This window comes from Capricornis sumatraensis, chromosome 8 (assembly GCF_032405125.1).
Source record: "Capricornis sumatraensis isolate serow.1 chromosome 8, serow.2, whole genome shotgun sequence".
Lineage (NCBI taxonomy): Eukaryota > Metazoa > Chordata > Mammalia > Artiodactyla > Bovidae > Capricornis > Capricornis sumatraensis.
The window spans coordinates 49,037,351-49,049,614 of NC_091076.1; the positions used below are offsets into that span (position 1 = coordinate 49,037,351).

General features: G+C 46.9%; 1 protein-coding gene across 3 annotated transcripts in view; it reads right to left on the bottom strand.

Moving 5' to 3' along the window:
* SMCO4 (single-pass membrane protein with coiled-coil domains 4) overlaps nt 1-12,264 on the bottom strand; it is a 78,310-nt gene that overhangs the window by 37,908 nt on the left and 28,138 nt on the right. The gene's annotated exons all lie outside the window — the stretch shown is intronic.

A 12,264-nucleotide genomic window follows, 5' to 3' on the forward strand; every position in this document is an offset into this window, starting at 1 on the left:
ACACCAAACATGGGCTTAATCTTACTGAAGTCCGGACTCCGAGACCATTCTGTTGCAAAACCATCCTGCTATCATCTGTCCAGGAAGTCAGAGGACAAAGGCCAATTTCACTGTATCGAAATTATATCCTTTGATTAAATACTTTCATATCAAGAGTGTGTTAACATCTTCTCCCAGTGTATGGACAGAACTGGATCAACACAGAAAGGAGGGCAGGCTTCACATTTTGTTTTGCATGGCAGAGAAGGTGGAAGAGTCACTGGTTCCCTACAACACAGGCTGGGTCAGACCCGAGGGGCGTGAAAAGCAGGTACAGGGCTTTATTCAGCCCACCCTGTATGGTGGAGCAAGCTCAGGCACAGGGTTGATGGGATCACAGTGTGGAGTTTATCCTTTAGTCTCTGAGCACACTTATTCACTCACTGTTCAGCCAGTCAACATACATGAACCTACTACATGCCAGGCTCTAACAGGAAGCTGGTTCACATTTCTGAAGGCCTAGTCTCCAACACGCCATCCCCTCCGATGACACGGCCAAGTGAGGCCCCATCATTACGCAGCCTCTTCATCAGCCTTCTGGATCCCAAGAATGCCAGCAGCAGCAAAATGCAGACAGGGACACCTGAACAGGCCCGGTGGAGGTTTGAGAAGGAGAAAAACAAAAAGCAAATGCTTTTGCACTACGGACCATCCACCCTGTCTCTGCAGGTTCCACATCCAAGGATTCAACCAACCGCAGATGGAAAATACTATAAAAAAGAAATTTCCAAAATGTCCCAAAGAGCAAAACAAATTTGCCACACACTGGCAACTATTTACATAGTATTTACATTGTATTTATGACTACCTGGGCTTCCCTGATGGCTCAGATGGTAAAGAATCCACCTGCAATGCAGGAGACCTGGGTTGGATCCCTGGGTTGGGAAGATCCCCTGGAGGAAGGCATAGCAACCCACTCCAGTATTCTTGCCTGGAGAACTCCATGGACAGAGGAGCCTGGCAGGCCAGAGTCCATGGGGTCGCAGGGTCAGACATGACTGAGCGACCAAGCACACATATGACTGTTTACACAGGATATACAGATGATTTAGCGTATACGGGAAGGTGCTACAAATATTCTATAGATTTAAAGTATATGGGAAGACGTCGCAGGTTTTATGCAAATACTAAGTCATTTTATGCAAGAAACTTGAGCACCTGAGGATTCTGGTATCTGCAGGAGTCCTGAGACCAATCTCCCAGGGGTACCTTCAAACATACCATCAACCTAACACCTGTAATTTGCAGGGATCAGTTGATGATACTTGAATCTCCCACTTGACCATCTACTCCACACAGTGGTGTATGAATATTTTCTCAAAGTATTTTTTCTTTTTGCTAGCCATTGAATGTCTAAATCTACCAGTGTCTAGCCTTCAGAAGTACTAACTAAATACAGGGTATAAATTAATGCATGAATAAACATGTGTAATCAATTTACTAATCTGTAAAAACTGAAAAAGGCAGTTTACACAATTATTTCCTAAAGAAAATTCCAAGGAAACTAACCCTGTGAGACATGCCAAGAAAACTTTCCTGTGTTATTCAACTGGCGAGAAATAGTACGTTCTGTAGCCTCCCATCCCGCTTAAAAATTCACAGTGCACATCATACAATGAAGAATATGGGAAAGCCTTCAATTAAACACTTTTTGAACTTCCCAAATCAACTTAACCACAGATGCCCTTTCATGCTTAACACTTGCTGATATAAAAGAACCAACATTCTAAGAAAACCCTGGGAAAATAGTAACCCAATTCTTTGTTTGTTCAAAAAACATTTATTAAGCCCTGGAAACAAAAATAATATAAGGGTGATGAAGACAGGCAACATTAAACAAGTTAATATGTAATACGAATGATACTTGGCGCTATCACCACCTATGATAAATGTGAAACCTGGCTCACGGTCTACTGTCTACTGGAAGAGACCCATGAACACGTGATGAGTAGAACCAATATTAACTGAAGTGACAGAGACAGGCACATATATGCACATATAGCTACATACACATATATGTGTATAAGTGTGTGCATTTGCACACACACGGAAAGGGAGAGGGTTTTCCAGGCAGATGAGAAGCAAAAGTGTCCAATGTGTGCAGAGGTTTTATGCACACATTAGTCTTATCCAGTGGTTTCCAAAATATGGTCCAAAACCCTCTCTGGGGGTGCTGCCAGGTCAAAACTATCTTCATTGTGTGACATTTGCACTGACGGTGCAAAAACAATGGTGGGGAAAGTAGCTGGAGCCTCAGCCAGTAATAAGGCAGTGGTATCTGACTGTGATAGCCGTCACTGTAATCTCCACCACCACACTCACACAGTTTTAAAAAAAAAGGTCAATTTCATCTAAGAATATACTAATGGAAGCAGTAAAAGTTATTAATTCCACTAAATATTAACCTTGAGTACGTATCTTTTTACTATCCCATGACAAAACGAGAAGGACACACACAGCACTTCTGCTACAAGCCCAAGCGTGGTGGTTCTTGGCAGGAAAAGCACTCGTACAACTGAGCGGCAAGCCGAACTGGCCACTCTTTTCCACTGAAGGCCATTTTAACTTGAAAGAATGACTGACAGAAAAGCTACAGTGACTCAGATCTGGGTGTCTTTAGAATGAATAAAGGGAGCTTGTTAGTTCAAGGAAAACTGACAGTATTTGTTACTAAAGAAAAATTTGAGCTTTCAAGCAAAAATTAAAATTTGGAAAAACTCTATTGGCCACTATGAGCTTTAGAGTCTTTCAATACTTTAAGGCTTTCCAGAGGAGAGTGGTAGTGACAGTAACTAATGTGATGTTATTCAAATGACTCATGCATGATGTTACAAAATGCATACAAGACGTTTTCAAATGCAAGACAGACCAAAAGATTTTAATGTAATGGAATACGAGAGGCTCTTTGATATAAGATTTCAGATTCTATGCTGCAACAAACCTTGAAGAAACTACCATTTATCAAGCTCTGATGTAGTTGCAAAGACTATCCACAATTAACTTAATAGGTTGTTAAAACATTCCTCCCTTTTCCAAGTATATCCAGGTAAGGCTGTATTTTCTTCATACATAAAACACAACAGGGCTTCTGTGGTGGCTTAGTGGAGAGGAATCCACCTGCCAATGCAGGAGACACAAGTTGGATCCCTGATCCAGGAAGATCCCACGTGCTGCAGAGCAACAAACCCCATGCGCCACAGCGGCCGAGCCTGCGCCCCAGAGGGCCGGAACCTCAGCTTCTGGGCTACGCGCCCTGCGGCCTGTGCTCAGCAACAGGAGAGACCACCACAGTGAGCAGCCTGTGCGCTCCAACAAAGTGAAGCCCCCACAACTAGAGAAAAGCCACGGAGCAATGAAGACCCAGCACAGCCAAAAATAAACTAATTTTTTTTAATTCTTAAAAGAAAAACACACACACATACAACATACTACAACAGAATGAAGGTAAAACCATTGATGAGAATCCAGCTCTCTTCCATTAAGGTAGGCAATAAAGTTATCTGGAAAGAAGCAAAACAATGCGGCCCTTCATTTTCTGCTTTGGAAACAGTTATTTTTCATTAAAAGTGTTATCTGTATTATGTAATGGATTTATTACATATTTAAACTAATAAACACTTTAAAATCTTTTCAACTTCAATTTCTAATATTATAAGTACTGCTAGATATAACCCACATTTCAGTTGAAAGCTCTTTGGGGATCTCACTAGCTTTTAAGAGTTTTAAAAGGGGTCCGAAATGAAAAGTTAGAGAGCTGTTGGTTGTGGGGGGTGGGGAGAAGAGGGTGAAGAAGCAGCTGGAGGGCCAGGAGTGACCCCCACTGTGGTGAGGGGTCAGGGCTGATCTGACAAGAGCCAGCAAAGGAGTGGGGAGCACCAAGAGGGTGCAACAGACGTGCCTGCCAAAGAAAGAGCAAGGACACGGTAGAGCTGACCAATGCTCGATGAACATCCGATTCTAAACGCCAGTCAGTCTGATGGGAAGTCAGACTGCAGGACACTGAAGGTACATTACTACAATCTAAAAAAAAAAGAAATACAAATTCCTATAAAAAAGGAGGAACAGAAAAGTATTAAAATTTAATGACAGAAGGGAAAGGAACAGGGTCTCGCAAAATAGACTTACAACCAACTGGAATTCTGCAAAATGAAGGAAATCATCAGTAACAGTATAGGGCTTTAAAGATCTAAAGATACCAAAATCAAGGTGCACTTTGGGCAAGGCTGAAAAGTAAAAACAAATGAGCAGTAAGCTGCAGCAGTAAAGAGGGGAAACGAGTGCAGCCCAGACAAGACAGATGGAGTCTTCACAAGTAAAAAGCCGGGAGGAAATCAGCTATTTCCAGAGCGTGGGCTCCATCCACTCCAGGGTGGGGCGGGGGCTGGGGAGCTGCTGGGGGAGCGGGCACAAAGCACTTGCTGAGAAAGGAGACCCCTGCAGGGTCCAGCACAGGCAGAGGCCAGGGATCCTTACCTGGAAGACCAGAGTCTTGCCCAGGAAAAGATGCATCACGCCAATCAAAAACCCAGACGACCGAGAACAGACAAGACAACTATTAGAATTTGCTCTCGAGGAGCTTATAATCATTATTTTCTAAGTCAAAAACGAAAACCAAGGAACTTCCCAGGCAGTCCAGTGAAGTCCGGTGATTAAGACTCCAGGGGCACAAGTTTGGTTCCTGGCTGGGGAAGATCCTGCAGTGCTGCAAACGAAAAAGACAAGAAAACCTAACCCCACAAACATCTTACAGGCTAGCTGTAAGGAAAATGCAAACGGCATGCTCTGAGAACAGAAGAGGTTGGCAAGTTTCTCAAACTCCCTGGGCCTCGGTTTTCTCTTCTGCCAGGTGGGGAGTTCTGTTCTCTCAAAGCCTCCGAGCCGAGGAGGTCAGCAGGACCAGGCTTCACAGGCCCTGAGACCACACAGACTGCACACCCTCCCAAAAGTGCCGGACCCTGCAACAGAGACCAGGAGCATCCAGGCTGCAAGGATGCAGGTCGGAGGTGGGAGAGGACAAGAGGACAGGTTCAGACGTCTGTCGAACAGAAACTGTCCAACTTCTGTTTTCACCACAACCTGCAGAGTGAGAAAGACACTTCACTTGGCAACCCAGCAGCGTGCGCACACACATGCGCGCACACACACACATCTCTGAGACGCAGGCTTCCAGTCTGACCCTGGTCAGTTTCTCCACTTCCCACAGTCCAGTTCCTCCCCTGTGAGTCAAGGACAGGGAAAACGACACCACAACTTCAGTTGTTGTGAAGAAATAAGTCAACGTGTGTAAAGCGCTTCATGGCGTCAACCTTTCTCTGTAAAACTCTTACTATACACAACTTTCACAAAACTAAATCTGACTATGTGTATTCCACTCTCATGCCTTCCTCCCATTCTATTTCTTCTTCTTTTTTAATACTGGCAGAGACCCTCTGGATTAACTTTGGAACCCCGTTACCAGGGTCCAGTTAGAGACAAGGGCTTGGACCTGGGTAATAGCAACAGAGGAGACAGAGCTGATAGTTTTGGGGTGACTGGTTACAGGGGAGGGGGTGTCAGATGACTCAGTCCTCTGGGATGATGACGTTGTTGGGGAAAAACCGACTGAGACCACCAACCCTGGCCAGGCACCGTAGTGACCACTTGCAGGAACAGGAGGTTCTAATAATGAACGAGGAGCTACCAAGCTGCTGCTGCTGCTGCTAAGCCGCTTCAGTCGTGTCCAACTCTGCGACCCCAGAGACGGCAGCCCACCAGGCTCCCCTGTCCCTGGGATTCTCCAGGCAAGAACACTGGAGTGGGTTGCCATTTCCTTCTCCAATGCATGAAAGGAAAAGTGAGAGTGAAGTCGCTCAGTCATGTCCGACTCTTAGCGACCCCATGGACTGCAGCCTACCAGTCTCCTCCATCCAAGGGATTTTCCAGGCGAGAGTACTGGAGTGGGGTGCCATTGCCCTCTGAGTCCATCTGCCCATCTGCTTCCTCCACTAAGTGAGCTGCTTCGGGGCAGGGACCACCCTGGGTCATGCATCCCCAGGCCTACCCAGCACGTGGCCCTGCCCACTGCCTCTGGGAGGTCCTCAATTCAGTGATTCAACGTGATAAAAACCCCCAAAAAGGCCACTTACAGTTCAGGACACTAAGATAAGGTACAGCAGATGGGACAGGCAAACAGAACCTGCCAGGAGAATTTGTGGTCACTTCAGGATGTGGGCCAACAAATTCACAGACAAAAGGAACCTGCAAAAAACTGTGAAAACGCCGCAATTCAACTGTGGATCTTCATCATAATGATGAGAGGTATTAAGCAGGTCCTGGAGGGAATCAGGAAGACAAAGGAAAAATAAAACTGGAAAGATGGGGTGTAACGTGTGTATGTCATTCGACCTCTTCCAAGGTCACCCTGGATGCTGGATTCATCTCTTCACTCCCCTTGCTATATATTTCCATCAACTTGAGGCCTTCTCAGGCGTGCCTCTGTTTCCAATCCTCTGCCATCCTCCAAAGCCCAGCTCCTTGGAGGTTATCTATTTTTCTTACATGTATGTGACTCGTTCCGCCAACCAACTGGGATGGTAATACACACCTTCTTATGCAAACACCCCCATCCTTTGCACAGACAAGGCACCCAATAGCCATTGAGTGACTGGTTTTTATACTGATTATGTTTGCATTAAATACCAAATTCAGATTCAGATTTTCTAGTCTTACCCCCTTTAGTTGCAACTGTTACTAAAGCTGTCATTTTAAATAGTAACAGCTAAATTTATTAAGCACCTACCATATATAATGCACAACTAAGGACCTTAAATACAGCATCTCCTGCAATCTTCAACCTGCAGGGTAGGGATTATTATTTCCATTTTACGGATGACAAGATTGAGGCTCAAAGAGACAAGATAGTTGAGTAAGTGGCAACACTGGAATTCAGACCTAAGGTTACTTAACTCCAAAGACAAATAAACAATCACTCTGAAGTTTCTGCCCTCATTTTCTCTGGCACAGAGGCCAGATAACAGCCCATATGATATGAAGTCCACAGTCAATACTCACCAAAGACCTAAGCAGGGCTCAACTCACAGAAAGCTTTTTTAGGCTTGAGAAAGCCACAGCTTATCAAGACTCATTTATTCATCTCTTACCAGCACATGGGTCAAGTCAAGCTTATTTTAACTCTACGACTTAAAAAAATAAATGGAATGTGCTAATGGCCTCATTTATTTCTGAAAGAACATAGGAATTCCCTGAGGGTCATGATTAGGACTCCATGCTTCCACTGAACCAGGCCTAGGTTTGATCCCTGATTGGGAAACTAGGATCCCACAAGCCTCACAGCATGGCTAAAATATATCTTTTTTTTTAATTTAAAAAAAGTGTTTTTTTAAAGAATGTTTAGTTAAACTAAGAAACTACGCTCAGACTAATCAAATTATTAGTGTCAGGTCGTTAGTAAAACAGTCACAAAACGTGCAACAGCTTCCCTATCTGCTGTGTTTCAGTCTGCCCAACTCCCTGACATGCATGACTTCATCTGAGCATCTCAGTAACTGTGGGGTGAGAACAAAGCAAGACTAAGAGACGTCCAGTGAGTCCCTGGAGGTCACAGTTCCTGTGACTCAGGACCTGGTTATAAGCTACAAAAGAAAGTGCTCTGAGCAGCAGGGTCACAGGAGAAAGAAGGAGGGCCCCGGGCAGCAAGGCTCCCAGTTCGCCCCCCACCCCCACCCCGCAGCGTCCCCCACCCCCCCGCCCCACCCCGCCCTGGACGGCCCAGACCTCCCCTGCAGACAGGAAGCCGGCACTGCAGAGCCCGCGTCCCTGCCCACCACCTCTGACAAAGGCTCTGGGGCCTGGAGTTCGGGAAGCCAGGGGGTGAGTCTGAAATGCCTCCCTGCTCCCCAGCACTGTGCTGGGTAGGGGGTGGGGGGGCGGGGGATGGATAGCCCCCAGAGGCATCCCATCATCACATCCTCTCCACGTCTGCAGCCCTCCCCTTCATCTCTCTGACCTGGCTGAGGGGTCCAAAAGTGGCAAAACCAGCGTTATGCTTTCCCCTTGTAATTTCCACACAGGAGGCTGCCTCAGGCTTGCAATGGTACAGGACAGCCCCGCACTGGCAGCTCCGGATAAACAGAGGCAGGAAAAGAAAACCATGTTAACATCCTACTGTTAGTGTGCTAGTCGCTCAGTCACGTCCAACCCTTTGTGACCCCATGGACTGTAGCCCGCCAGGCTCCTCTATCCATGGGGATTCTCCAGACAAGAATACTGGAGGGGGTTGCCAGGCCCTCCTCCAGGGGATCCTCCTGACCCAGGGATGGAACCCAGGTCATCCATATTGCAGGCAGATTCTTTACCATCTGAGCTACCAGGGAAGCCCACACGACTGCAATCACTGCCTTGGAGTGAGATACCTGGGGCTTCATAATAAATTCTTCCCTTTTACTAAAAAAAAAAAAGATTCAAGGGGAGCCCTGCCTGGCCCAAGTAGGTCAAGGGTCTACTTACAGCACAGGGACCAATCAAGAACCACTCCTGGCAGGTCCCGAGTTCCGACAGAGGAAAAGTGCTTCCCCAGAAAAACAGGAAGGGTGCACCAGTCTCCAACAAAGGAAGAAGGCGTATTTAAGGCAGATGAAGTAACACCATAATCATAAGTATGCAGAAACACTACACACACAACTGCTAAGCCACTGCTCTTCAGATCCCAAGTCCAGTAATCTCACTCATTCTGCACCACAGCTGACATTATTTGGGCACTAAATTGTAAAGCAATAACAGTACAGAACAGCCAGTGTAGAGTAAGGTGCTAATTGTGCAGTAAAGACGCTTAGTGCAAACAGCATTCAGAGAAATCAATGCACCTATTTACATCCACGGAATATTCTAAAACTAGAGATCTCTGAAGAATTGACACTTTTGAACTGTAGTGTTGGAGAAGACTTTTGAGAGTCCCTTGGACTGCAAGGAGATCCAACCAGTCCATCCTAAGGGAGATCAGTCCTGGGTGTTCACTGGAAGGACTGATGTTGAAGCTGAAACTCCAATAGTGTGGCCACCTGATGTGAAGAACTGAAACTCGTTTGAAAAGACCCTGATGCTGGGAAAGATTGAAGGTGAGAAGAGAAGAGGATGACAGAGGATAAGATGGTTGGATGGCATCACCGACTCAATGGACATGGTTTGGGTGGACTCCGGGAGTTGGTGATAGACAGGGAGGCCTGGCATGCTGCGGTTCATGGGGTTGCAGAGAGTCGGACATGTCTGAGTGACTGAACTGAACTGAACTGAGAGATCTCCACACCACAGTTTTGTGCTAGGATGAAACAGAAACCATGTTTCTTCATCAGTGAGAGCCAGGCCTGCCTCCCAGCTCCCTGCTGACTCCCTACAGCTGAGTGAAAGGTCTCTCCTTGGGTCCACGACTTTTTACTCCTCTCTGCCCAGGTGAAAACTAAAAGCCCTGCTTCTCAGGAAGGAAGCAGAAATCAGAAACACAAACCCAAGTCAACCAAGATGAAGGCAAGGGCCCAACTCTCTGAAGAGACTAAAGGGCCAACACAGGAGGCAGGGCCCGTGGGAGTGAAGGAAGTGGAGGAGCGGGGGCCCTGCAGCCCGCCTGGGGTTCCTTCTTCTTCATCAAACACAGCTCTCATCCTCGCTGCTGCTTCACAAATGTTCTTTGCTGTAGCTGCTTCCACTGGCTGCGTGGGGTTATGATGACTTCTAAAAGCAATCCAAGGAGTGGGAGGTTCTGATCCTTTTCTCAGTGGTCTGACCTAAACCTGGATCACTGGAATCACCCCCATGTCTCTGCTTCCAGCATCTTGCTTCTCTTCCTGAGCTGCGGCCACTTCATTGTCTCCCTCCACAGACCAGAGACAAACGCTGGTATTTACTGGGCGCTTCCCTGGTGGCTCAAATGAGAAGGAATCTGCCTGCAGTGCAGGAGATGCGGGTTTGACCCCTGGGTCAGGAAGATCCCCTGGAGAAGGAAGTGGAAACCCACTCCAGTACTCTTGCCTGGAGAATCCCATGGACAGAGGATCCTGGCGGGCTACAGTCCATGGGGTCGCAAAAGAGTCAAACACAACTTAGTGACTAACAGCAAACATGGTAATGCTCTGTTTAACTTTTAAGGAACCCTTTAACATGTCTTGAAAATAGGAAATGCTACAAAGAAAAGCCAGGACACTGCAAGCAAAATGCAAAACCTCAGTGAGATCAAAGAAGTTTAAAAAAAAGTTTTTCTAGTCTCACCCCTTCTTTCAATAAGCTCAAGTCTGGGCAGAAGGAACCGAAACAGTACACTTCTTCTTAAAAGGCTAAGAACACTAGCAGGAGAAAGCTAAGATATGTAATCCTTGTTGTTTGGAGCAAGCCGAGAGCGGCCCACGGTGCAGACACAGCCTCTCTGCACCTGCCTCACAGGCTTTCATGCGGCTGATCACCGCCAACGCTTTAGCAGGACAGCCAGTGGCAAGACGGAAACGGGGAGGGACTGCACCAGAAGGGGCCACGTCGACACCTTTAAATTAAGTGAAGAAGAAAATAGCTCGCTGAAGACAGAGTGAGCTAACCACAAATGACAAAACCGACTCTTCTGACACAAGCAGAACACCAGCGTGATGGGGATGGCGGCGAGCCAGGAGACAGGCAGGAGCGCCCGCGGTGCTCAGGGGCAGGGGGTCCATAAACAGCAACTCTGTCAGCTGGCTGTGCGTGGCTCCCCACAAAGACACACCTGAAACACCAGCGGTGGCCTGAGGTTAAGTCCATAGCCCCGCTTTTGGCCAAAGCAGAGTCTAGCAAAGATGCATGTGCAAAAGGCAAAAGAACTCCCAGATTAGCTCTAGCAAGCCCTTTAAAGTTCAAACTAAAACCAAGGCCAGGAAGGAAACAAAGCAAAAGGTAGCTTATTATGAATCAAAAAAAGTCATTCCTTTCTCGCGAGTGGCTCTGCCTGGTCGCTTCAGATACAGGCAGACCCGGTACTTGGACTGGGGAACGTGATAAAGACAAACACGGACGTGACTTAAAACCCAACAGCAAAGTGGGCCTCCCGGGTGGCGCTAGTGGTAAAGAATCCTCCTGCCAATGCAGGAGAAGCAAGAGACACGGGTTTGATTCTTGCCTGGAAAATTCCAGGGACAGACGAGCCTTGTGGCTACAGCCCTTAGGGTCCCAAAGTGTTGGGCATGACTGAGCATGCATGCCCGCACACATACACATAAACACACACACGCGCCCTTACTTGTAACATCCCTCATGTGTGAGCCTCTGGAAAGTCAAGACTTAACTCCCACCTACCAGGCAGACCTATGGTCTGAATACATGGGAAAGAGTATAGAAAAGCACAAGGACTCATTTGACAGAGGCAAGGGAAACAGACATACGCTGAGAATAATATAAAATCTAGGTGAAAAAGACAAAGGTTATCAGGACAGAGAGCTACAGGTCCTTGATAAAGTGGGATTCTCCTGGCACCCAGCATCACATCACTCAGGCCAGAGAAAAAACAGAACACCTGGCTGCAAAGCGGAGTATTAGACCTAGAAGGAGTGTGTGTCGTCTGTGCCCCTCCTTTGTTTTCGAGAAAACAATACTGAGGTTTGGAGAGATTCAGCAACATATCCAGGACTGACTGTTAACAACGGCAAAGCCAGGCCTGTAACCCTGGTCTCCTGGAAGGCCTTCCACTAAACAGTATTGATGATGGTGGTGCTGGCGCTGAAGAATTTACAAGCAAACATTACAATGAGGGCTTTACATGTATTATCCCATGCAATCAATCCTCAACAAACAAGAAGGCAGTAGTAGTACTTAGGTGGTGCCAGTGGCAAAGAACATGCCTGCCAAGACAGGAGACACGGGAGACCCCGGTGCAAACCCTGGGTTGTGAAGATCCCCTGGAGGAGGAAATGGCAACCCACTCCAGTGTTCCTGCCTGGAGAATCCCATGACAGAGGAGCCTAGGGGGCTACGGTCCACAGGGCCGCAAAAAGCTGGACAGGACTGAAGTGACTTAGTGCACGTGCAGTACTGTTATTAGCCCATTTCACACGTGAGGTTCAGAGAGGTTAAGCTACTGGCCCAAAGTCACACAGCTTGGTAGAAGCGAGATGTGCAACAGCATGGATGAACCTGGAAAGCATTATGCTAAGTGAAAGAAACCTGACACAGAAAAACAGATAAAACAGCATGATCTCACTGATATGTGGAATCTAA